Raw genomic sequence first — 26,999 nt, forward strand, 5'->3', positions numbered from 1 at the left:
CAGCCAAGATGGTGGTCCTGCTTTTAGGCAGGCATTTTACATTGCAGTGGGTGTAAGAAACACTGCCCTGTTATGACAAAGGAGGATAGCCCAGCAGTCATTGAACTCTTCCTCCTAGCAGATGAGGCAATGCTGTTGCCTCAAGAATCTGCTGACTAATGGACTTGAGTATGGTTTCGCTTTCAAAGGCAACAGCTTCTGGCCTCTACTCCCACCCCTCCAAAAAAAAAAAAAAGAAAATGAAAAGCTCCCCAGGGCTTCCTGTTTTGCAGTGATGCAACTGGGAGGGAAGAGGTCTTGCCAGGCAGGCAGTGATGCAAACATCTCAGCTAAGAAAGAATCTGCGCTGGGCTGAAACAGCCCAGAAGGGGATTTCCTTCTGCATTGGATAAAAACTGGGACTTCTGCCAGTTTGGAGGAGGTAGGGAAGAGCGAGATGGTGAAAGAAACTTGCCTTTCACTTTCTTTCAGTGAATGGATAAACAGAGGCACGGCTAGCTTCCAGGCATAAAATTTAATTCTTCATCCTTTCTGTAGGTTTTCTCTGCCCTTGTCCGCCTATCTCTGTGAGCCTCTTTCCCACTGTAGTTGTGCATTTCTAAATGTGAACTTCTGTGATAAGCTTTGCAACAGCACCTTCCTATGTAGCAGTTAAATGTGCCGTGTTAGACCAGATATGAACTGTCCTTGAATGAGCTAAACATCAAAAATGTGGAGTGTCGTGAATTTCCCCTGTTTCCCAGGAAGCAATCAAGTTCAGCAGCCAGGGACCCAAAGGAGGAATTAATAGACAACTTTTCTGGCAATATCTTCCTGTACAGAGAAATTTATCCTCTTCTCTTTATCCCTTTGTCTTGTGTTACTTATTAACATCTGGACTGATCTTAACCAGACAACCAGGAAAATATCTTTCATTTTTATTTTGAACAATAACTTTCTGATCCAGAATAGACTTTTTGCTTGTGGTGGGCAGGGTGTGATACTACCTCAGCAAGAGAAAGCATTCTTGGTTTTAGAATTAGAGGATTTATAGCTATAGTGGAGCATGGAGAAAATCCAGTCTTATTCCTTTCAATTTACAGATGGGGAGACTGAGGACCAGAGGTTAAAGTGACTTGTGTAACTATCAATTGATCAGCAAACATTTGTTAAGCACCTACTCTGTGCTAGGCACTGTGCTAAATGCTGGGGGATAAAAAAGAGGCAGAAGATAGTCCTTGTTCTCCAGGAGCTTACAACCTAATAGGAGAGACAACATACAAGAAGTTGTACAAAAAGCTTTAGATAGGATAAACATGAAATGATTAAGGGAAAGTAGGCACTAGAATGAAGAGGAATTGGGGAAGGTTTCCTGTAGGATTTTAGTTGGATTGACTTAAAGGAAGCATCTGTGGTCAGTAGTTGAAGCAGAAGAGGGAGAGCATTATAGGCATGGGGAACAGTTAACTACACAGATAGTTATTATTCTACTACTTAATTGCTGCTGTAAGATGACAAATGCCTTCTGTATTTCAGCATAAGAAATACCACTACTCTGTCCCCCCTTTAGCTGCCCAAATAAATATACAATCTGGAGTAGACTTAGAAGAAAGGAATTCTATTCCAAATTGTTCTCCAGCATGGTTGGATCAATTAGTAACTTCACCAACAGTGCATTAATGTTCCTATTTTTCCACATCCTCTCCAGCATTTTTCATTTTCCTTTTCTGTCATGTTAACCAATCTGATGGATCAGTGTTGTTTCAATTTTCATTTTCCTAATCAATACTGATCTAGAGCATTTTATCATGTAACTGTTCATAGCTTTGATTTCTTCTTCTAAAAACTGCCTGGTCATATTCTTTGAATGTTTATCAATTGAGGAATGGTTCTTATTTTTACGACTTTGGTTGAGTTCCCTATATGTTTGAGAAATGAGTTCTTCATCAGAGAAATTTGCTATAAATCCCTCACCCTCCAGTTTCCTGCTTTCCTTCTAATTTTGGCATCGTAAGTTTTGTTTGTGTAAAAACTTTTTAATTTTATATAATCAACATGATCCATTTTACTTCTTATGATCCTATCTGTCTCATGTTTGGTTGTAAGCTCTTGCCTTACACACAAACCTGACAGACACATTTTTCCATACTCCCCTAGTTTACTTGTGATACCATCCTTTACTGATAAATCTTTTATTCCTTTTGAACTTATTTTGGTATATGGTGTGAGATGTTGGTCTATGCCTACTGTCTTCTGAACTGTTTTCTAGTTTTCCCAGCAATTTTTGTCAAACAATGAGTTCTTGCCCCCAAAGCTTGGATCTTTGGGTTTATCTAACACTGAGTAACTATGGTCATTTACAAATACTGTGTACAGTGTTTTATATACCTGATTTATTCCACTGTGTATTGTGTACCTAGTCTATTCCACTGATCCATCACTCTATTTTTTCTTTAAGTCAGTAGCTCATTGTTTTTATGATTATCACTTTGTAGTACAGTTTGAAATCTGATACTGTGAGGTTCCCTTTATATTTTTTATTGAATGCTTTGATTTTCTTGACTTTTTATTCTTTTAAATGGATTTTGTTATTACTTTTTCTGGTACCAGAAAATAATTCTTTAGTAGTTTGATTGGTATGGCACTGAATAAGTAAATAAATTTAGGGAGAATAGTAATTTTTGTTATATTGGTTTGTCCTGCTAATGAGCAATTGACATTTTTCCAGTTGTTTAGATCCATCTTTATCTGTGTGAAAAGTATTTTTAAATTGTGTTTACTTAGTCACTGGGTTTGTCTTGGGAGGTAAGTACCAAGGCATTTTTTAAAATTGTCTATTGTTATTTTAAATATCTTTTCTTTTTCTGCCTTTTCTTGCTGGGTTTTGTTGATAGAAATGCTGATGATTTCTGTGGGTTTATTTTACATCCTGCAACTTTGCTAAAGTTAATTATTTAAACTATTTTTCATCTGATTCTCTAGGGTTCTCTAAGCATGCCATCATATTATCTGCAAAGAGTGCTTGTTTTGTTTCCTCAGTGCCTATTTTTATTCCTTCAATCTTTTCTTTTTTTTTTATCACTATAGCTAGCACTTCTATTACAATATTGAATAATAATGGTGATAATGGACATCCTTACTTCAACTCTGATCTTATTGGGAAGGCTGGTTTATTTCTATTACAGATAATGCTTGCTCTTGGGTTTTAGATAGATACTAATTATCTTCTAAAGAAAGGCTCCATTGATTTTTATACTTTTATACTTTTATACTTTCTAGTGTATTTAATATATTTTGTCGAAAGGTTTTTCTATATATATTGATATAATCATATGATTTTTGTTATTTTTGTTATTTATATAGTCAATTATACTGATAGTTTCCCTAATATTGAACCAGTCCTGCAGTCCTAGTATAAATCCCACTTGGTCTCCAAGTACATCCCTCCTTCTTTACTTATTTTTTCAAAAATTTTCTATAATTTTGGGATTAATTGTGCCTTAAATATTTGGTAGAATTCACTTGTAAATCCATCTGGTTCTGGGATTTTTTTTTTAGGGAGCTCATTTATGGTTTGTTCAATTTCTTATTCTAAGATAAAGTTTATACAGTATCCTATTTCTCATTTGTTAATCTGGGCAGTTTATATTTTTGGAAATTCATCACTTTCACTTACTTATATTGTCAGTTTTACTGTCACATAATTGGGCAAAATAATTCCTAATAATTGTTTTAATTTTAATCTTCATTAGCAGTATATTTACTCTTTTCATTTTTGATACTGGTAATTTGGTTTTCTTTTTTTTCATCAAATTAACCAGCTTATCTATTTTATTGTTTTTTCTCCAGACAGTCAGCTCCTAGTTTTATTTATTAGCTCATTTTTAATTTCAATTGTATTAATTTCACCTGGGATTTTCAGAATTTTTATTTTGGTGTTTAATTAGGGATTTTTGATTTGTTCCTTTTCTAGTTCTTTTTTTAGTTGCATGCCCAATTCTTTTTCTCTTTTATTGATGTACATGTTTAGAGATACAATTTTCCGCCTAAGTATTGCTTTCAATGCATCCCATAGATTTTGGAACATTGTTTCATTGTTGCCATTTTCTTTAATGAAATTATTAATTGTTTCCATGATTTGTTCTTTGACATACTCATTCTTTAGGATTAGATTATTTAGTTTTCAATTAATTTTTGATCTATGTTTCCATGGCCCTATATTGAATATAATTTTTATTGCATTATGGTCTGGAAAAGATACAGTTAATATTTCTATTTTTATGCATTTGGTTGTGAGGTTTTTATGCTCTATTACGTGGTCGATTTTTGTAAAGGTGCCATATGTAGCTCAGAAAAATGTATACTCCTTTCTATTTCCATTCAGTTTTCTCTTTTCTTTTTCTTTTCTTTTCTTTTTTTTTTTCAGGCTAGGCAATGGGGTTAAGTGACTTGCCCTTGGTCACACAGCTAGTAAGTGTCAAATGTCTGGTCTGAAATCAGATTTGAACTCAGGTCCTCCTGACTTTAAGGCTGGTGCTGTATCCACTGGGCCACCTAGCTGCCCTCTCCCCCATTCAGTTTTCTTCAGATGTCTATCATATGCAACTTTTCTAAAATTCTACTCATCTCCTTAACTTTTTTCTTATTTATTTTATTGTTAGGTTTATCTAGCTCTGAGAGAACAAAGTTGAGGTCCTCCACTAATATTGTTTTACTATTTCCTCCTATAATTAATTTAACTTTAAGAATTTGGATGCTATGCTATTTGGTGCTTATATGTTTAGTATTGATATTACTTCATTGTCTGTGGTTCTCATCTTTTAGCAAGATGTAATTTCCTAGCTTATCTCCTTTAATTAGATCTATTTTTGCTTTTGCTTTGTCTGAGATCTTGACTGCTGCCCCTGCCCTCCCCTCTTTTTTTTTTTTGTACTTCAGCTAAGGCACAATAGATTCTGCTCTATCCCCTTATTTTAATAAATATTTAACTGAAGTGTTAGGCCATCAGTGGAAGATGAAGTAGGGCCAGAATGTAGAGTCCTGAAAAAGTGCAGTTTGATTTCTACTTATTCTTCTTGCTCCTTATCTAGGTTAAATTTCTTTCCTCTGTTCATCTGAGTGAATTTTCTTTTATGGTATCAGGTTCTCCTCATTCCCTTGCTAAAACAATCTCTCTTTCTGTCTTGCTCTGTCTGTCTGTCTCTCTATGTCTCTGTCTCTCTACCCCCTCTCTCCGTCTCTTTCTCTCTTTTTCACTGTCTCTGTCTCTCTCACTGTCACTCCTCCACACAAACACACATTTTTATGTATGTGAATACATGTATATATACACAAACATACTACATATATAAAACATGTTTGGAGGTACATTTGAGGGAATCTGGATTTATGATTTCATCAGCATAAGGAAGCTCTTTGGTGAGGAAACTCCATTTACCCAGGCAGATCTTGTGTACCTACTCTCCTACTTATAATTTTAGAGATTAACAAACAAAACGAGAGAAAATCACAAATTATGCTGGCTGGGTCCACTACAGATTTATGGAACATAATCTTAACTGGATCATCACTGTGGAAAAGCCATCCTTTTATACTTCTCTCTCCCACTCACTACAAGGGCTTTTCCGAACTTTTTCATCCTTTCTCACACCTCCCATAGTTTCCCTCCCTCAAAACCTCTCAGCTGAGAACTTTGCCTCATATTTCACTGAAAAAAAGAGGCTATTAGTAGAGAGTTTCCTTTTTTCCTCTTCTTCCTTATCTCACATCACTCAGATGCCTTCTGCCACTCTTTCTCTTCTTAACTGCAGTATGGCTTCTGGCCTCATTATTTAACTAAAACTGCTCTTTCCAAAGCTACTGATGACTTTTTAATTGCCAAAAAATGGTCTTTCTCAATCTGTATGCTTTTTAACCTCTCTGTACCCTTTGACACTGTTAATCACCCTCTTCTCCTTGATGATTCCCTTTTCTCTAGATTTTCATGACTTTGCTAGCTGCTAGTTCTCCTCCTGCTTGTCCAACCATTCCTTCTCAGTCTCCTTTGCTGGATCTTTATCCAGGTAATTCCTACTAACTGTGAATATCTACTAGAGCTCTGTTCTGGGTCCACTTCTCTTCTTCCTTTACACTGTTTTACGTGGTGATCTCTTCAACTCCCATGGTTTTAGTTATTATCTCTGTGCAGGTGACTCTTAGATATACTTGCCTATCTCTAACCTCTCGTGATTTCCAGTCACACATCTCTAATCCTTTATTGCACATCTTGAATTGGATATCCTGTAGACATCTTAAATTCAATACATCCAAAACTGATCTCATTATCTACTTCTTCCCCACCCCAAGTCTTCCCCTCTTTCTAACTTTCCTATTACTATTGAAGGTATGCATCATCTTCCCAGTCACCCAGGTTCACAACTTAGGGGTCATCTTAAACTCGGTGTTCACTCATTCTTCTGCCCCATATCCAATAATTTATTAGCTGTTGTTTCTGCCTTTCCAAATCTTTCGTGTATATACCTTTCTATTCTCTGACACTGCCACCACCCTAGTGCAGGCCTTCATCACCTCATAACTGGACGAGAGAGAGAGAGAGAGAGAGAGAGAGAGAGAGAGAGAGAGAGAGAGAGAGAGAGAGAGGAAAAGCAGTCCTCCACATTATTACACCAGAGAGTTATCATGTATTCAAGTATATGAAATAGTGGGGGTGAGTATCAACACCACACCTCCATTTATCATAAAAAACACCTTCTGTGACAACTTGTTTCTCCAGTGATGCAATTCATCTGAAGTCAAATTTACTTGGTAGAAAAGGTTTCAGAAACATTTTTCCCTTTATTTTGTGGCTATTATGCTGAGTCTGATGGTTTTTTGACCTCTCACAAAAAGACCAAAGGAAACATTAAGATTTTAGCAGAAGTAATACAGTTCAGTATTAAGAAGGCACAAGCAGATGATGATTATAGGATTCAAAGCAGGAAGGGACTTTAGGAATAATTTAGTCCACCCATTTCCCATTTTATAGATGAGGAAGCTGATGCCCAGAGAGATGATTTTTTTTTCCAGACAGATGAATTTTAATTTAATTCAATTTAACTTGAATTTATCAAATAACTGCTCTCAAATGACCAGGCCTTGTGTAGGCACTGAGGTTATGAAGACAAAATCAAAACATCCTCAAAGAGCTTACATTCTAAGATAGGGAATGTGGTGGGTGGGTAGAAACAGCACACAAAGTGCAAAATATATACAAAGTAAATAAAAACAATTGGGGGTGGGGTGGGGTAGGGTACTAAAAATTAAGGAGGACTGGAAAAAGTATCCTGTAACATTTGGTACCTGGGCTGTACGCTGAATAACTCTAGAGAGTCTATGAAGCCAAGGTGAAGAGGGAAAAGTATTCCAGATATAAAAGATAAGAGTGTGAAAAAGTGCCAAGGCAGAAGATGGAATGTTATGCATAAGGCACAGCACATAGGCCAGTTGGGCTCTACCAGAACTAGCACTTCTCTCTTCCAGAAGGGGTCACAATCCCTAAAGCTGCCTTTTCTTGGGTTATTATTCCCCCTAGTTGGATAAGTTGTCTACCACTGGTTCATTCTCTAATCACATGGTCAGTGGAAGTCAAGAGGATAGAAATTCTCTCTTAGGGTTTTGGCTGAACCTAAAATCCTCTGAACAAGAGCTATTCTACTACTAGAGGGGTTTGTTGTTTGATTAGTCCATTGACTCCCCCATTAACTAACTGCTATCTTTATACACAGGCCCCAAAGTGGGTTGGATTCTTCCAGACAACCATGCTTCCTGTGTGGCGGCATTTGCTTTTATCCAGTGACTAAAAGTCCTATGGAATTGACTAAAGCCATTCACAAATTACTCAACACCTAGTTCTATCTTTGATTGACTGAATTGAATTGGGGCAGTCTGGACCATTTGTAATTTCATTAATTGGTGAATTCATTAATGCATTAAATGTAATACAAAAGGAATGAGAAGAAAGGAAGACTTAGGTTAGATAGGATAACTGTTTTCAGATATTTGAAGCTGAATCCCCATTAGACCCTGAGCTCCTTGAAGGCAGGAACAGAGGGTTGTTGGCATTTTTTTTAAATCTCCAGGGCCATCACTCAATGGTTGGCACATGTTAGGTACTTCATAAATGCTTATGAATTTGATAATCATATGGAAAAAGGATTTAGCTTGTTCTGCTTGCTCCCCAGAGGATAGAACTAGGAGTAATGCTAAGAAACAGATTTAAGAGGAAATTTCCTGGTAGTTAGAAGCAGTCCTTAGTGGAATGGATTGCCTTGGAAGAGAGTGAGCTCCCCATGATTAACTAGCTCTCTTCACATGAAGGCCAGATGACTGACTTTCGGGATGTCGTAAAGAGGATTTCTTTTTCTGAGGCCCAGGCTTATTTCCACACCACTTTCCACCATGTACCTAGATTCCAGTCAAATTTCACTACTCATTGTTCCCAGTAGTAGACAACATTTCTAGCCTTTTTGCTCATCTGTTCATTGGAATTCCCTTCTTTTCCTTCTCCCCTCTTTCACCAGGTGTTGGATTAGGTAGTTTCTGAGGTCCCAGTGAACTCAAACATTTGGTGAGTTTCCAAAGAAATGGGATGACCAGCTATTAGCTGATCTCTGTGGCTTCATGGTCCACTTCATTCATTCATTCATTCATTCATATAGTTAAATTAAATTAACTTATCCTTTAATTGTATAGTAAAAGAAGCCCTACAATGAGAATTAGAAGTGAAATTGTTTTATTTCCTTCTAAGTCAGCCTAGGCTTGCCCATGATAAATGGTGCTTTCTTATGTCACTGTTGAAACACTTCCTGTTCCCGTGAGTGTTTACAAATTAGCGGAGGATGATCTGCCAGCTTGCCTGCATTCTATCCTCTTCTTCTTTTCCCTTCATCTTCACCAACTCTCCACCCCCAAGAACCGCAGAAGAAACCCCGGAGGATTCCAGTAAGCGATAGCAGCCCCTTTCTAGGCTGTTTCTGCCTTCTGAATGTTCCTCTTACTGGGTTAAATCTCTGCTTCAGGGCATTTTCCACTCCAAACCTTGCTTTTGTGTGTGTAGAGGAGAGGAGGGAGGGCAAGAGAAGGAAAATGAAAAGGGAGGATTCTTGTCAGAACATGGACAACCAAATCCTAAATATAAACCAACCTCAGATATTCACATTCCCCTGCAGACAAGACACAAGTGAGATCAGGCCCAGGAACTGTTGGCACCAGCCAACCTGTTTTCTTGTTCTCGGTCTCTCCCCACCCTTTTTTTCCAGCTGTATTAATCTCTTACTTGTGGGAGTGATTCTGGAATATTCTTCTACCCCAATACATCTTATAACATTTTGGCTGAATGAGCATGGGACACATTCTGTCAAGGAAATTCCAAGTCTCTGCCTTTCCTTTATGTACTCCTTTTGCTTATCTACCCCTTACTGCCTCCCCAAAATTAAAAAAAAATATGTGGGAGATAACATTAATTGTGATTGAGGCCTGCTTGCCATTTGCTGTTCTTCACAATTTCTCGGTCTGATGAAATAAATGATTAATTGATTGATCATTGGATGAAACCTTAGAGATTCTTGAACCTGATTCCTCTGTATTACAGATGAAGAAACTGGCCCGGATAGGATCAGTAACTGATAGATCCTAGATTGGTTTCTGGGCCCTCTAACTTCCTGACTATGGTTCCATCCACATCCATGCCATGCTCAGCAATCCCCATTCCTTCTCTTTTACTTCCCTAAATTCAGTCAACCACCAAAAGTTATTATCTAGGTCCAAGATATTCCTTGCTTTCTCTCCCTCTCTCCCCCTCCCACTGCAACTGCTTTTGTTCAGGACCTTATGATCTCTCAGCTGGACTATTTTCATAGCATCTTAATTGATCTCCTAGACTCAAATCTTTCCCCTTTCCAACCTGTCCTTCATATAGTTGCTAAGTTAATTTTCTTTCCACACAGTTCTGATCAAATTAATCCCTTGCTCTAAACCCCTGAGTGACTCCCTAGTCAATCAATCAATAAGCATTTATTAAGCACCTACTATGTGCCGGACACTGTGCTAAGCCCTAACCTGTAGATGAAAGCACAGATTTCTCAACCTGCCATTTGAGCTATTTTCCATCTCACTCCAGCCTGTATTTTTAGAACTTAGTTCACACTGTTTCTCTTGAAAGAATGAATGGAGAATAGATTTAGATTGAGAACTGAAAGGGACTTAAGAGGTCAAGTCTAACTCTTTATAGATAAGTAATCTGAAGTAAAGAAAGTTCATGATTTGCCCAATGTCACAGGCAAGGCAGTCCCTTGGAACAGGAACAGACAGTATAAGGAAAAGTTAAACAAACCCCAGTAGAAGATTTTACCGTTCAGCCATAAAAAACCCAAGTGAAATCAATGGAGCTAGAAATGTATTCAGTGAGACAGAAGACTTCAGAACTGGATAGGACCTTACATAGATACTTTAACACCTTCATTTTACAGAGAGCAAAACTGAAACAGGGCTGTTAAGTGACTTGTCTGAGGTCATGCAGGTGATTAGTAACAGAGCCAGAAACCAAACCCATATTTTCTGACTTCCATTTTAGTACTTATTTTACTGTACAATTAGAGAGTAAGTTAAATTTAATTCAACTCTGTGAATGAATGAATATAAAAGCATTTATCATGCTCCTATTATGCACTAGATCCTTGGGATACTAATAAAAAAAAAGTAGACAAACTCTACACTCAAGGGGCTTACATTCTGATAGGGAAAAATAACATAAATAGAGGAGTAGTGGTCAAGGAAATGAGTTTTGGTGTGGGGTGGGGATGGGTCACAGAGATTGTGAATGTATCCCTAGGTTAGTAGAACTGGTCTTATTTATTTGATTACTGTTCCTAGAGTAAAGATTGAAAGAAGGTAGGGACAGGTACATGTTGCAGGGCAGATGGCAAGATGACCTGGTAGGCCCTGGATTCTTGATGGCTAGGCTGGGTATGGTTTCCTGCTGGCTAGATCAAGTCGGATAAGTGAGTTAGCCCTGCAGTCAAGACTGTTCATACCTAGGGCCAAGTTCCAAATCTGAATGGGAGGGATGCAGTGGTTTTTGGAACTCCTGTCCTGAGGGTGACTGCTCCAGCTGGGAAGAAGGGAAGGTCAGATGGGCAGAAGAGAGGAAGGAAGAAGCTTTTAAAGGCCTACACAGTGCTGGGCACTGTGTTAGGTGCTTTACAAATATCAAGTCAGTTGATCCTCACAACAATCCTGGGAAGGAGGGGCTATGGCAAGAATTAGTTGGGATGGGATAGGTAGCCCAGGTAGGCCCTGGTGTCCTGGTGAACGGTTAGACAGAATGGGTATAATAAACCAAACAATCAACAAATAAATGAATAAATTCCAAGATACAACCAGATTAAGGAAAGTAAAGGATGCATAAAAACCGTAGAAATACCTGGAGCAAACATTGAAAAAACCCAATCCAATCTAATCCAGTAAACATTTATTGAACACCTAATATTTGTGAGGCACTGTGTTAATCAATGGGGATACAATTAATAAAAATAAAGATAGTCCCTACCCTCAAAGGGCTTACAATATAATGGGGGAAGAAAAGGAGGCAGGAAAGAGGGGCAGATGGGACACCAGCATGGAGGCATTTTGTTTCATGGAGTTGAAACCAGCTAGAGCAGGAGGTACAAATTTTGCTGAAATTTTAGCTTATTTAAACCCAGTCATGCATGCATCTTTAGTTGTCCAAGGTTTCCAGTAAGAGGTGGTGACAAGGATGGTAGGGACAGAAATCTGGCACCACCAGGAACAACCTCTCCTACTGAATATGGTCCAAAAAAAAAAATGGAAAGGGTAGGGAGAGCTCTGATTCCAGTCTGACGAAGAAACAATAAAAGTAGAAGGGACAGTAAAAAGAAGGACGAACAGAATAATACAATAGGGCTTAAGCTTTTATAAAAAATATTTTCCTTACTGGGAACCCTGTGAGCTGAGGAGGGCAATATGTTTATTATTAGCCTCATTTTACAGATTGGGCACTGGAACTCTGAGGGTGTGGCTTGGCCAAAGTCACACAACTAGAATAGGCCAGGTTGGTATTGGTCCAGACATGAGGAACTTAGGCTTATGGATCTAGAACGAGAAGTGACCTCTGAGGCACTCATTTTATAGCTGAGGAATGGACTCAGAGAGGTTGTCTGTCAGTCAATAAGCATGTATTAAGTGCCTACTATGTGCTAGACACTGTGGGAAGCACCAGAGATACACAGAGAGGCAAATGACAGTCCCTTCTGTTGAGGAGCTCACAGTCTAATGGTAAACACAACATGCCAACACTTATGCACAAACAAGGGGTATCCAGAAAAATGAGGAAATGATTAGCAGAAGGAAGCCATTAGACTTAAAAGGGATTGGAAAAAAGGCTTTCTGTAGAGGATATAATTTTTAGCTGAGATTTGAGGGAAGCCAGGGTTGCCAGGAGGCAGAGATGAGGGGGGAGAGCATTCTGGGGAGGTGGGGGGGCATCCAGCCTGTAAAATTGCCTGTAGCAAAGAGACAGAGTGTCTTGGGGTCATAGGAAGACTGGAAAGGGAGGTAGGGTAGAGGTTATGAAGGGTTTTTTTGTTTTGTTTTAGTTTTTTTGGCTAGGCAATGGGGTTAAGTGACTTGCCCAGGGTCACACAGCTAGTAAGTGTTATATGTCTGTGGTCGGATTTGAACTCAGGTCCTCCTGAATCCAGGGCTGGTGCTCTATCCACTGCCCCACCTTGCTGCCCCGGCTTTTGAATGCCAAATAGAAGTGACTTGCCTAAGGTCACTAGCTGATATGTAGCCAAGTTTCAAAGCCAGGTCCTCTGACTCCAAACCTATATCTCTTTTCACTGCGTCTCTCCATCTCAGCTCCCTCTATCAACGCTCCTGTGTAACACAGGCGTACTTTAACACTAGCTTTCTGGAGATGATCAACTCTAAATCCGATACTCTTTCCATGACATTATAAGAGGCACAGTAGGAAAATAACAACTTTTTTGCAAACTCTAAATGAGTTTGATTAGGACTTCTCTTTAGGCACTTCTCAATGGCTCTGGAGAAAGTAGCTGTGCTGATTTTAGTTTATCCTTTAAAAAATGAATTGACTTTTGGCTGGAAAATGGTGAGTTTTTAATCACATCACCCAAAAGCCTCTAGTTTCTGTATTTTTCCCCAAATTCCCAACCACTTAGCAACATTTTTCAGATTCTGCTGTTACTCAAAGACGGCTTCCTCCCCAGGTAAATGCCGCCCCCCTCCCAAACTGCTAACAAGTAACATAAATAACCAAAGGCATTTCCAGGATAGCCATCCGGTTGAGGAGCTAGGCAAATAGCAAAATTGAGGAACCAGAGGGAGAAAGAGGTCGAAGCAAATGTCTTGGATGGTTTATAAATTGGATATTCAGCACTTAAAGATTCTGGAATAGATGAGGTTGAGGTCCTAAACTATTTTCAAGGATGGGTTAGTGGAGAAAAAGGCATTTGCTGATTTAACATCCATTGTTGTTAGAATTCCACAGAAGAATATACTTAAAGAAATTTCTTGCCAGTATTTAGACAATAAAAGTCATGTGTGTGTGAGTCCTCCATCCTGAAGAATTTGCCAAGGATGATGTAACTAGTGGGAGTTCAGTTACAGGATAGCAGCCCTTGCCTCGAGTAAGACAGCAAGTTTCAAGAAAACCGAGTCTCACCAAGAATTTGCGATTGGGTCTTCTGTCTCATACATCCCTTAAAAACTCCCCTGGAGTCATATGTCCCTATTGCCTTTCCAGGATCTTGGATCAGGAAACCTCTGACCATGACCTCAGGCAGACAATCTCGTGCCTCTCTCTTTTGCTTAGTTTCCTAGACCCTCTGCCCCGAGACTATGAGCAAAGTCTTTCCATCTTGAATAAGGCTCCTTAAGCTTTCTGCTTCCTGTGTTGCTCATATAGAGTGACTTCACCACCCACAGTTTCTGGTAATGCCATGCTACCCCTCCACCACTCACAGAACTGCTTCTCGAACTGCTCATTGGTGTGTGGATCACATCTTTCTTTGATGCACCGTATGAAGCCATCGTCTTTGCTGAGGCTTTACCACATCTCTTCTCCCACCTTTTCCTAAGTCACAGTCCTTCCCTCACCCAGTCTATGGATGATCGTCCAATTGATCATCTCATGTCTCTCTTTGAACCTTCTGCAGAGCAGTACCATATGACTGGAGAATACTCTCTCTCAACTCATCATGTTGCGTTCTCTTTATGAAGACATTCTAGGTTTACAGCATTTCATAAACGTTAAAGTACCATGCCAATCAATCAGTTCCACCACAAGCATTTATTACGAGTCAACTGTGTGCCAGGCACTAAACTAGGACCTGGGGATACAAAGACAAAAATCAAGTGGTTTCCGTCCTTAGGGAGCTTACATCCTATCAGGGGAAACATTTGACTCTACCTGTATCGGTGTATACAAAAGAAATACAATGTAATTTTGGGGAGGGCATCCATGAATTTGACTAAATCCAAACTTCAAAGAACAGGATCTGTTTGGATTTGTCAAAGAGCCACACTTGAGGACCTAGAAAGCCACATGTGGCCTTGAGGGTGCAGGTTCCCCACCCCTGGCATAGGTACTGAGGAAAGGTAGAAGATGGGACTTGAAGTGAATCGTGAGGGAAACAAAGAATTCTAACAGGTTTTGATGAGGGGCAAATTTCAGGTAAGGAGCTTATCCTTTGCAAAGACATGGTATGACAGATAGGAAGTTGGATGTGAGGACCAGGGACTGTCTTTTCTTCTTTTTGTATCTTCAGCACTTAGCTTAGTACCCACACATAGTGAATGCTTAATAAATCCTTGTTCACTGACTGCGTAGACTGTATAATGCAGGGAGGGGAGAGATCTATAATAAAGCCAGAAAGTTAGGTTGGAGCCAGGTTGTGAAGGATTTCAAAGGCCAAACTGAAGAATTTGTATTTGACCCTAGAAGTCATAGGGAATGATTGGAATTTATCAGCTGTTGTTTTTATTATTGTCGCTACCACCACTACCATCACTAGTGAAGGGGAGTTTGCCACTTCTGTCCCAGAATGAATCTCAAATTAGAACATTATACTTTCTCTTGGTCTGGGTAAATATAGCCTATGCCATCCATGCATGTATTGGCTCAATGATAGTTTTATTTTGCTGACTTGATCGTTCCCCACCTCTCTCTCTCCCTTCCTCTTTCCCCTTTCTGTCTCTCTTTGTCTCTCTGTCTTTGTCTCTCTCCATTTCCTATTCAGGTGCACTCCACTGGACTTTTCCATCATGCTTCCTGGAACTTTTTCATCCTGCAATGTCACATCAGCCTTGGAACTCACACCTCCTTAGTACCCTCTAACCTCAGGACTCCTCTCACCTTGCTTTTCAGCTTCTTGTTGGGTGTTGTCTTTCCCCATTAGACTGTAAGTTCCTTGAGGGCATGGATTGTCTTTGCCCTTTTCTTTGTATCCCTAGAGCTTAGCTCCATGCCTAGCACATAGTAGATACTTAATAAATATTTATTTGCTCGTTAGTACATCATAAATGGTTCTTGAAGACATTGATTAGATTGAAAAAAAATCTCATTTCAAAACATTGGGGTATCTTGAAAATGGTCAATCCTCTTTCTTAGTGGGGGTGCCTAGAATAGCCTTCTAGGAGGACTGCTGAGTGGAGGCTTGCCTGCCACTATAGAGAAATTTAGGGTAAGCCCCACCTTCTTCAAGTAGCCACTATCAGACTACAAAGGTCAGAACAGTCTGGGACCAAATTTGAAATAAAGTGCATATCAGGGTTCTCAAAGTCAGCAATGATGTCAGGTTAGCCCTTAGAGGTCTAGAGTCTAGGGCTAATTGAGCAAATGAGAAAATAGAATAGTTGAATTGCCAGAAGTTTAGACAAACATAAGACATTCCTTTAAATAGTCCCCCACATTCAATCCTGTTTGCTAAATGAATAGGGAAATCCAACTCTACCAAAGGCAAAAAGATCAAATGGAATTCAGACACTGAAGATGCAGCTGGACTGGAAGAGAGATACTTTTCTTTGGGAACTAAGCAATGAGAGTACCAATATAAAGAAAGACTGTATGTAGTTCTCATAAAAGTTCCTCTCAAGCAGAAGCCACCCCAGCCTGGGTTAATTGCTTCTTAGTTGCTTTGGTAACTTTCTGGTTGCAAAGTGGATCCAGGGAGATTTCTCTCCCAAGTTTTGCCATTCTATGGTTGCTACCTTTCCATGTTGGGGTATGTGTATGTTACTCTATCTTCTTTCCCCCTTTCTAGACATTTTCTCTATTTAGTCAAAAATTGGCAACAGGGAAATCTGGAGGGTAGACCAGGAATAGTCCAAAGGCTGTGGGCAGGCTGGCAGTGATGAGATGGGACAGACAAAAAAATCAGGTCAGTGATAGTTGCATGGTACTCTGTCCTCATTAGACTTCACCTGCAGTATTGTGTTCACTTCTGGGCACTGGGGCTTAAAAGGCACATTAAGCTGGAGAGTAATATCCAGAAGAGGCCAACAAGGATGGTAAAGGGCCCCAAATCCATGTCATATGAAGTTTGAATGAATTGGGTATATTTGTTCCAGAGAAAGAAAGACTTTGGTTGATGGTGGTGGTGTGAGTATGAGTATGTGTGTGTGTGTGTGTGTGTGTGTGTGTGTGTGTGTGTGTGTGTGTGTGTGTGTGTGTGTAAAATGGGATGTGTTCAAGTATTTGAATGGCTCTAGAGGAAAAAGTAGATTTTTTTCCATTTAGATCCAGAGAACCTACCTTCCAGGGTTGTGATAAGATCAAGTGTGATAATATTTGCAAAGCACTTAGCACAGTGCTTACTCTGCACATAGGAAGTGCTTAATAAATGTTCTTTCCTTTCCCTTCCTCTTCTAGAATATAGGACCAGGAGCAAAAGATGAAAGTTACAAAGAGGTCATTGTATATCAGAAAAGATCTACTGACCTAAATTAGATTTATCCAAATGTGGAAATTTACTGCTGGGAGACCTTCCTTGGAAGCCTTTAAACAGAGACTGGATAGCCACTTGTCACATATATGATGGGGATTTTTATTTTCATGTATGGCTTGGATTGGAAGGTCAACTGTGATTCTCAAATTCTGTGATTATGCAAAACTTACCCTGAATTCCTCTTTGGGCGGGCCTCATGTCTGTTGCTTCATCAGGCAAACATAAAACTCCACCCAGAAAAATCTTTAGAGTCACTTTGATCCTCCTCCTGCGTCTTTTGCTGGCCTCTGCAAGTGTGTGTTTGTTGAGTTTAGGTTTCTCTCTAGTAAAGGTACTCTCTAGTACCTTGATAAGATACAGCCACACCTGTGAAGTGAAGCAACTCATTTCCGCCACTCGAAAAACAACAGTGGCAAAGATCTTGATCAGAATAAGGTCATGGGGTGAGGATGAACCACCTCCAAAGTGTCACCACCTAACCTTTTTTGAACTGATTAAAAACTTCCTTCTGAATCCTGGAGCATGGGGTTTCCCACTGTAGGTTGCTGCCTGTGCATTGAGGTATGGAGGAATTCCTGAAGGGAGGGAATCCCCAGCTCACCAACTGGACAGGATTTTGGCTCTTTGCCTAAAAATGACTGGCTAGACGCCAACTCCACAGCTTACTGTTCTATTCCAAGAATGTTCCTCTGTGAGCTTCCTCAGTGGCTTACATGGCCCATTCACTGATAATATGTAGCATTAATGAATGTTTGGGAAATGAGAGAGAGAGGCATTACTCTGTAATCTGTATACTTGCTTTACACAGGGAAAGAACTGTAATGGGCCAGAGATCCTTCCTTGTGCAGGGTGCATGAAACTGAAACTAAAATTTTTATATCTTTGACAAGCAAAACATAGAAAAAATAAAAGAGAAGGAGTCTATTCTTTGCTAAATGCAAAAAACCCAGATCTCTGGACATTTTATCATGAGCAATTTATGCCAATGGAGAGATAAAAGGAAGGGTAAAAATTATCAGAAGATATAATCCTGGACCATACCCTTTCCTTAGTTTCTCTTCTTAATTGTTAATATATTGCTTACCTCATTCTGTCCACTCCAGTCTAGCACGGTCTGTTCAAATTACAGAATCATAGAGATGGAAGGTACTTTCCCAGGTCATCTTGTTCAGTCTGGGCCACGTTAGATCTCCTTAGGTTTTCTGGCTGCCTGATCAGTGTACAGTGACAATTCTACTACAATGCTTGTGTCTACAACAAAGGAGGTTGAACGGAGGTCTCTCAATTAAATTGGATATGGTCTGAAATATGAATTACTTCCTCTGGGGTCTCTATTATCATTCTCCTGCCCAATTGTTTTGCTGAAAATCTACCCTATTATTTCTCAAAGGTAGAGAAAATACAGAACTCCGGGCCCCCTCCCCCAAGAAAAATTTTAAAAAGTATACTGCAATCTGCATTCAGAGCCCAGCAATCCTCTCTCTGGAGATGCATGACATTTTTCATCAAGGGTACTTTGGACCTGTCTTGCATCATTGTCTTGATCAGAGTAACTAAATCTTTCACAGCTGATCATCCTTATAATATTGCTGTTACTGTGAACAATATCCTCCTGGTTCTGCTCACTTCACTTTATAAGAGTTCATATAAGTCTGCCCAGGTTTTTCCGAGACCATGCTGCACATCATTTCTTATAGTAGAGTAGTATTCCATCAAAATCATATACCACAACTTGTTCAGCCATTCCCCTCAATGGATAAACATTCTCTCAATTTCCAATTATTTGCAACCACAAAAAGAGTTGGTTACAAATATGTCCTTTTCCTTTTCCTTTGATCTCTTTGTGATACAGACCTAGTTTGCTGAGGTCAAAGGGCATGCAGTTTTATACCCTTCGATTATAGTTCCAAATTATTCTCCAGAATAGTTGGACTACCTCACAGCTATACCAAACAGTACATTGGTGTCCCTATTTTTCCCACATCCCCTCCAGCATTTGTCATTTGGGTTCATTTTTCAGTCATATCCAACTCTTTATGACCCTATTTGGGGTTTTCTTGGCAAAGATCCTAGCGTGGATTGCCATTTCCTTCTGTAGCTCATTTTACAGATGAGGAAACTGAGGCAAATAGGGCTAAGTGACTTGCCCACGGTCACACTGCTAGTGAGACCAAATTTGAACTCAGATAGATTACTCTTCCTGACTTCAGTTCCAGCACTCTATTCACTGACCCACGTAACTGCCTTGGTTTTAGAGAAATACTACTTTTAGATAAACTTTATTTAGATAATTAAATACTTTGAAGAGAGACTTCATTGATTCCTGTGCTTTCTTATATTTCTAATAGGAACGGGTGTTGCATTCGATCAAAGACTTTTTCTGCATCTATTGCTATAATCTTATGACTTCTGTTATTTTTGTTCTTGATATGGTCAATTATGCTGATAGTTTTCCTAATACTGAACCAGCCCTGGACTCCTGGTATAAACTCCACGCGGTCCTAGTCCATGATCTTTGCGATTTATTGCTGTAATCTCCTTGCTAGTATTTTATTTAAAATTTTTGCATCAATATTCATTAAGGAACTTGGTCTATAGTCTTCTTTCTCTGTTTTTGTTCTCCCTGGTTTAAGTATCAAAACCACATATGTGTCATAAAAAGAATTTGGTAGGATTCCTTTACCTATTTTTTCAAATAGCTTCTATAGTATTGAGATTATTTCTTAAATGTTTGGTAAAATTCACTTGTGAATCCATCTAGGCCTGAGGATTTTTTTTCCTTAGGGAGCTCATTTATGGATTGTTCAATTTTTTTCTAAGATAGGATTATTTAAGTATTTAAGCATTAAAATATTTAAGTATTAAGTATTTTCTGTTAATCTGGGAAGTTTTTATTTTTGTAAATATTCATCCATTTCATTGGGTCAGCTTTACTGACCATCCATTTCATTCACTGCCACCCTGCTTTCTTTTTTGCCTTCAATTTTCCCCAACATCAAGTTCTTTTCCAATTAGTTCCATCTTCCCATTATGTGGTCAAAGTATCTAGGCTTTGGCTTCAATATTTGATCTTCCAGTGAATAGCCTGAGTTAATTTCTTTAAATGTTGTCTTATTTTATCTCCTGGATATCCAAGGGACCCTCAAAAGTCTTCTCTAGAACCACAATTTGAAAGCATCAATTCTGTGGAGCTCAGCTTTCCTTATAATCCAACCCTTCCAGCCATACCTTGCTGCTGGAAAAACCATACCTTTGACTATACAGACCTTTATTGGCTAGGTAATGTCTCTGCTTTTTAGTATGCTATCCAGATTTGCCATAGGTTTCCTTCCAAGGAGCAAGCATCTTTTAATTTCATGGCTGCAGTCACCATCTACAGTGATCTTTGACTTTAAGAATATAAAATCTGACACTCTTTCCATTTCTTCTTCCTCTATTTGCTGGGAAGTGATGGAACCAGGTGTGAAATCTTGAGTAGATACTTTTCCTGTGGACACCATTTGCATAGTAGACAAAGTCCATCATTTTTAGACCTGGGTCTTCCACTTTCTTGCTGTATGATCTTGGGCAAGACACTTCATATTTTGAGGGTTCTGATTCCCCCTCTAAAAAATGAGGATGGTTTCCTTCAAGCTATATATGGTTCTATTTTTGTGACTTTCCTTGAAACTCTGGGTTCAGTTTAGTGGCAGTTACATAACAACAACAACAGTGATGATGATAGCTAACATTTATACGACACTTTGATGTATGGATCTTTGAGGATGCTGATCCTTTCAGAAGTTAATGTTTGGCTCAGACTGAGTATGATTGAATATCTGGATGTAAATGTCAATGTCTGATGGTGTCATCATGAAATGAGGCATAAAATCCAAAGAAAGAAATTGACACCTCAGAAGATGATGTCAGAAATGAAAGAGAAGGCCGAAGTAATATTTTCTACTTGAAAGCAAGATAGATGGAAGCAAGATTAGTGCCTGGAATAGTTTGTGGCAAGGTTCTCCAAAGGTGCTAAGTGCTCTCTGTAGGGAGATTGGCTAGCTACCTTTTGCTGATTATAATTGAAAACTTGGGAATGTTATGGTAGCCTGAATAATCTTGGACACTGAACCTCTCCTTCCCCAAATCTTTAGGTTATTTACTGTTTATTTCCTAAAAGTCACTGGAGATCCATATAAGGAGATATTTCCTAATAGTTAGAGGTATCTAAGAATAAAATGGGTTGCTTCATGAGATCATGGGTTTGCTTCACTAGGAATCTTCAAAGGGAGGTTGGTTGACCATTTGTCGATTCTGTTACACATAAGATGACCTCTTAGGTTGCTTCTAACTCTGAGATTCTATGGTTCTGCCTCATACAACTTATGTTTCAAGGACTGAATTAAGAGCTTTATTTAATTCAGAAGAACAGAAGACATTGAATCTCAAACAATACTGAATTCTGTGTCGTAACAACTAGGCTAGAGCTGTATGACATATGTTTATTGTTCTGATATGCTCTTCTATTTCCTTCTTTACTGCAGCTTCTAATGATGAGGCTACCACATCACCAACTTCCTATTAGACAATTTGAACTGGATATTTGGTAGGTATCCCAAACTCAATGTGCCCAAGACCGATCTCCTTATCTTTCTTCCTAAACCCATCTTTCTCAAACTTCTTTATTACCATTAAGGGAACTACTATTCTTCCACTCATCCAGATTCATGATGCTGATATCATCCTCAACTCCTGTGTGGCTCATTGGATAGAATATTGGACCTGGAGTCAGGAAGACCTGAGTTCAAATCCAACCTCAGACACTTACTAGCTGTGTGACCCTGGGCAAGTCACTTAACGCCATTTGCCTTAGTTTCCCCATCTATAAAATGAACTGGAGAAGGAAATGACAAACCACGCTAGTATCTTTGCCAAGAAAACTCAAAATGAGGTTTTTAGTCCTAATGAGAAAACGCCTACTATCAATGCAGAGACAGAAAAACACAAGGTGTTATCAGGGGAATGAGGAGAATCTCAGTGAATTATTCTTGTTTCCCTGACTAGATTATAAATTCTTTGAAGCCAGGGATCAGCTTCTACTTATTTTATATCTCTCCAAACTGCCTAGCCCAATACTTTGCATATAATAGACATTGGTTAAATACCTTTTCGTTGATTCAGTAAATATTTATTGAGCATTTCCTACGTATGAGATGTAGTAATAAGCATCAGGGATATAGAGATTTAAGTAAGAAAGTGCTTATTTTAAAGAAGTTTTCAGGCTATAGAGAGGAGACAAGATATAGACACAAATAACCACAATACAATGCTAAGAGCATCAGGGTACTAGAAAAGTGTGACTTTTATACAGGAGTTGGATCATTTCTAGCTGGGGAGTGGAATTAGGGGAGGCTTCACAAAGGAGATGGTATCTGATAGAGGCTTGTATTCATCAGATCCATCTCCATTATTGGAAAAAAACTTAAAAGTATACATCTTGTTCATAGTGTGGGCTATACTAGCTTTACCTAAGATGAAAACGGGAAATTCTCTACTAAACGGTATGAGGGCATGGACTATGAATTCTCTAAACTTTTCATTTCTCCAAGTACCACAAAGAAGGTTCTGAAATTTTTAGGAAATGAATCACTTTGTTGCATGAGTAAATTAACCCACATATGGGTATAATAAGATATATCAGAATATCTGTACCAATTGGTCAGATTTGCATAGTCTGGTCTGATGGTAAGTCAGGGTTTGGCACCACATTTCATCCCATGACAAAGTCTGGGCTACTGTTCAGGGAGAGCTTGCCACTAATTTCATGCTTTACTGTCCACAGAGGACTGTATTTCGTTTGGCATCTAAGCACCTAACACTTTTTTTAAAGTTCAAAACTTATATCAATTATATGGACCTGCAAGAAATAGGATGGTGGCCCTGGTGAGTATGGAGTGGGAGGAGATTTTTCAGAGGGTACATACAGGAAACATCTGTCCTGTGACATTTAAGATGGTTGGCTAACAGAGTCACATGTTAGGTTGATGGTAGATGAGAAATTACATTAACATCTGCAGCTTCCCACTTGGGCCCACCACCTATGCTGACTTCAGCATACGATTTTGGTCTTTATGAGAAATGGTGATGGTAGACCATTGTTGGTCTGAAGGGGAAACATCTAATTTGGGAAGATTGTATTGTATTAAAGCAAAAGTTTAAAAAAAAACACATTTTCACTTCCTATAAACTGTGTGAACTTTACCACATATGACAAGTGAGGTCTTAGAAATAGATTCTGTATTTCCCAGATTTTTTTGTGGGGTGGGGTATTATTTCTTAGTCTGAAAACTGCCTGTTCATATCCTTTGACCATTTATCAATTGGGGAATGACTTGTAGTCATCTAATTTGACTTAGTTCTCTATAAATTTGGGAAATTATGCCTTTATCAGAGATACTTGCTATAAAATTTTCTCTCCAGTTTTCTGCTTTCAGAAGGTGGCTATTTAAAAAAAGACATAACATAAGTAGGAAGTACACTTCAGGCCTTTTTTTATGTCTTCGACCTTTGTCTGACAGTCTGGGAGTGGCAAACAACAGTTTCTCTGTTCTTTCCATTAGGAGCTTTGAAATATGTGGCCACTTGTCAAGATAGAGTCAAGTGGGTCCATAAGAAGCCACCTAATTCTATCCCAATTATAAGAATACTAGTGTGTATTTTATCTTAGGTGCTGTGGGCCAGGATTCTGGGCAGCCTCCCATCCTCCACCGCAACACAAACCAGGACTATTATGACTAAGGAAGTACTAGTTCAGACCTAGGGTAGTTGGGGTTAACTTTGCCCCGAGGTGCATTGATTTGGGATCATTTCTCTGAACCAGAAGGATGTTAGGGTTACTCTTAAGGATTATATTTACAATTTGTAGAAGCTATCTTTAGTGGATTTGTACATATCGAGGTAGAAATTTCTCTTAAATATTCACATACTGATAAATTCCTAATTAAACATAGCTTTCCTTCTGTTTTGAGCAAAATGGTCTGTTTATTTAGTGAGATTCAACCTGCCCATCAGGGCACTAAAAGCCGCCAAACTTGAAAGTGCTGCATAAATGTCAGTTATATTCATTATTATTAGGAATGTCTGAGAACAGAAATGCAGCATCAGTTATATCCCCAAATCTCTTCTCAGGAGAGTGCTGCTTTTAACAGATCTGGTCAAGTATGTAGGCATTGGGTTTTAATAAGAGTATTGCCTTTAATACCACTAGTATCTTTGGATTTGAGAAGTTCACCTTTGATTGGTGGAGGAATAAATATTCATTATCATTAAAGATCTGAGCTTATTGTAATATGAGTAGTCTCTAACCACTGAAGGGGAAAGGAAAAATATTCTATTTATTTAAGCTTTACACCTTGCCCCACTGCTGAAAGAGCTACACTTGGGTTGTAGGATTCAAAGAAAGAGTATATAAAGACAAACATTTAAGGCTAAAAGGGAACAATTTATCAGAAGAAGGAAGTAAGGGTAGGTGCTATGAGGGACTGGGATGAACATATTATAATACTTAGCCAATAAATTTGGCTCTAGGTTTTCATGCAGCTATAGAAAAAACAGAAGTATATTAGGGCATAAAGATTTCTTTTTCGGGAAAGTAAAAGTCTAGAAATTCATTTGCAGAAACTGTATTTCCAGAAACTCCAGGAGCACTTTATCACATGACTCCTTTATCATGTGGGCAGTGGTGTATTTGAATGACATAGACTTTGGACTTAGAAGCCCTGGATCAAGTGCTATCTTTGTCATTTCCTAGCGATGTGAATATGATTATGAACAGATCACAACCTCTCTGAGCTTCAATTTCCTCTTCTGTAAAATGAGGAAAACAATACTACCTACTTAGAAAGAAGATGGCAGTGGAGGATGAAAAGTGAGAGAGACAGACAGGTAAAGACATAGAAAGAAACCGAGACAGTTTTGCTTCTCCATCTGTCAAAAATAATCTACAGAAAAGCAAAGAGGAGTGCAGCTTTCCCCAAGAATAAGCCTGCCAATGCAGCCTACCAAGAATAAGGATGAGGAGAATAGTGAGAGATGCCAGAAGAACTATTCGTGTTTAATCTCTGTCCACAAATACTGATCTAGTTAGAGTATGTGTATTTTTCTTTCTTGTTGAAATAGTCCATATACCTGTTCCCCATGTCTGTGGAGACCGGCATTCTGCATTTCAAGTACTGTGCCAGCTGTAAGAGACAATCTCAGAGGTGTTCTCCCTTTCCCCTCCTCCTGCCCTTAAGTTTTGGATGAAGGAGGGAGGTGCTACCCTGCTTACTGCAGAAGATTGCTTTCTCAACCTACTCACTTTGACTCTTTGCTTTTCCTTTTTCTGATACCTGTTGTTCTAATTGGAACCAAGAAGGGGAAGGAAAAATTATGCTCCCTATTAAACCACTTAATAAGTGATTAAGGGCTTAATTATTAAGTGCAATTATGAAGTGCTTAATATATGCTAGGAACTGTGCTAAGCACAGGAGATAGGAAGAAAAAGCAACAACAACGTCTGCCCTCAAGGAGCTTACATTCTAACAGAGGAGACAGTACATATGTAGGTATATATAAGAGTAGTGAGCTCACTCTCCAGGAGCCAGGTCAGCTCTATCACTTCCTCAGGGTTGTAAGGGCTGGTTAGGTCTTCTCTAATGCTATTAGCTCAAACTCCCACCAGCTGTGCTGTCCCCACTATTAAGGGCCGATGAGCAACACCCCAGTTCCATTTATCTACTTAATATCAATTAACTTTTACAATGGGGTATTTACTTCAAAGATACAACCAAGAAAAAAAAATTACAAACTTCCCCTCTCCCCAATACCTCGAGTATACACTTTCCCTTACACCCTTCACTCTCTAAAGAATGACCTTAGTCTTCTAAGTAGTAGTAGTTTCTTCTATCACGTTCACATCCAAAGGCAGCATGACTGCCAGGAAAGTCCTTGTCTCACTGGGTCTTGAAGGTCACTCTAGAAGGACACTTCTTGCTGACAAGGCATCAATGCTAGACTGGCCACACAACCTGGAATGGGCTTGGACTCCCAGAATTCCTTACTGTCCTGACTTTTCCAAATTCACAAGGGCAGAGTCTTCACATGAATCCCCTTCATATAAAACAGAACAAATGCTGAGGTCAACAACTCAGGCCTTTTCCACAGAGTAATGCTTAGTCTTGGTAGGGAGGGCCCAAGGCCCCTCTTTCCTTACAGCATTGTTTATAGCTGGATACTCTCATCGATGGAGTCAAAAAAATCCATCAACAGCGAAACGGTCAAAGTGAAAAAAGAAATGGTCATGTTGCTTAGTTGCATGTTCTTTCTGAATGCCTTCCCAGTCAGGCAAAAAGCTTCCTGTTTGCCTCACAGTTAGCCAACCAGAAACAGTTAAAATATATCACACTCCAATATTTTTCCAAAGTGCTTCCATTAAATGTCATCACAACTCATATGCAAGCAGGATACACAGCCTCTCCCACATATGAGATTTACCTCAATTAACCATTGGGCACATGCACCTGAGGGGAAGACAGTAGGTAGGGGGTCCTGAAAACACCTCTTGCAAAATAGGGCAAACTCAGCTTGATCTGAGCCTTGGAAGAAGTCAGGGATTTTAAGAGGCAGAAGTGAGAAAAAGTGGCATTGCATAAATGCATGGGAAACAGACATTGCAAAGGCATGGGAGTGTTTTGTGGGAAGGAGCAGTGAGTGGACCAGCATAGATAGACCATGGAATCTGTGCAATAGTGTTTGTGATGACTAGAAAAACAGGAAGGAACCACATCGAGACCAATGGATACATGAAGTATTTATTAAGCACTTGTGTGCCAGGCAGTTTGCTGAGCACAGAGGTACAAATATGAGAAATCAAGATAGTGTCTGCTTTCATTCTACTAGGAGAAGGCATACATAAAAGGCATCTGGAGTTGGGAAGCGGGTAGACATATGGAAATATACAGGAAGTGACATGGGACA

At 39.1% G+C, this 26,999-nt stretch overlaps 1 protein-coding gene across 5 annotated transcripts in view; it reads left to right on the plus strand.

Annotated features, from left to right (window-relative positions):
• Window positions 1–309: 309 nt before the first annotated feature.
• The window catches only part of TNFSF18 (TNF superfamily member 18), a 62,492-nt gene continuing 35,802 nt past the window's right edge, over window positions 310–26,999 (plus strand). For 2 of the 5 annotated variants that reach the window (XR_013487363.1, XM_078156491.1), the window contains exons 1-2: window positions 310–421; window positions 21,527–21,588. The gene's annotated coding sequence lies outside the window, so the exon portion shown is untranslated. Of the gene's footprint in view, window positions 422–8,857; window positions 8,959–21,526; window positions 21,589–26,999 lie in introns of those variants that run through there. The other 3 variants (XR_013487364.1, XM_078156492.1, XR_013487365.1) reach the window with 2 other exon arrangements.

Source organism: Phascolarctos cinereus, unplaced genomic scaffold (genome assembly GCF_003287225.1).
Source record: "Phascolarctos cinereus isolate Bilbo 61053 unplaced genomic scaffold, phaCin_HiC Scaffold_5;HRSCAF=322, whole genome shotgun sequence".
Classification (NCBI taxonomy): Eukaryota; Metazoa; Chordata; class Mammalia; order Diprotodontia; family Phascolarctidae; genus Phascolarctos; species Phascolarctos cinereus.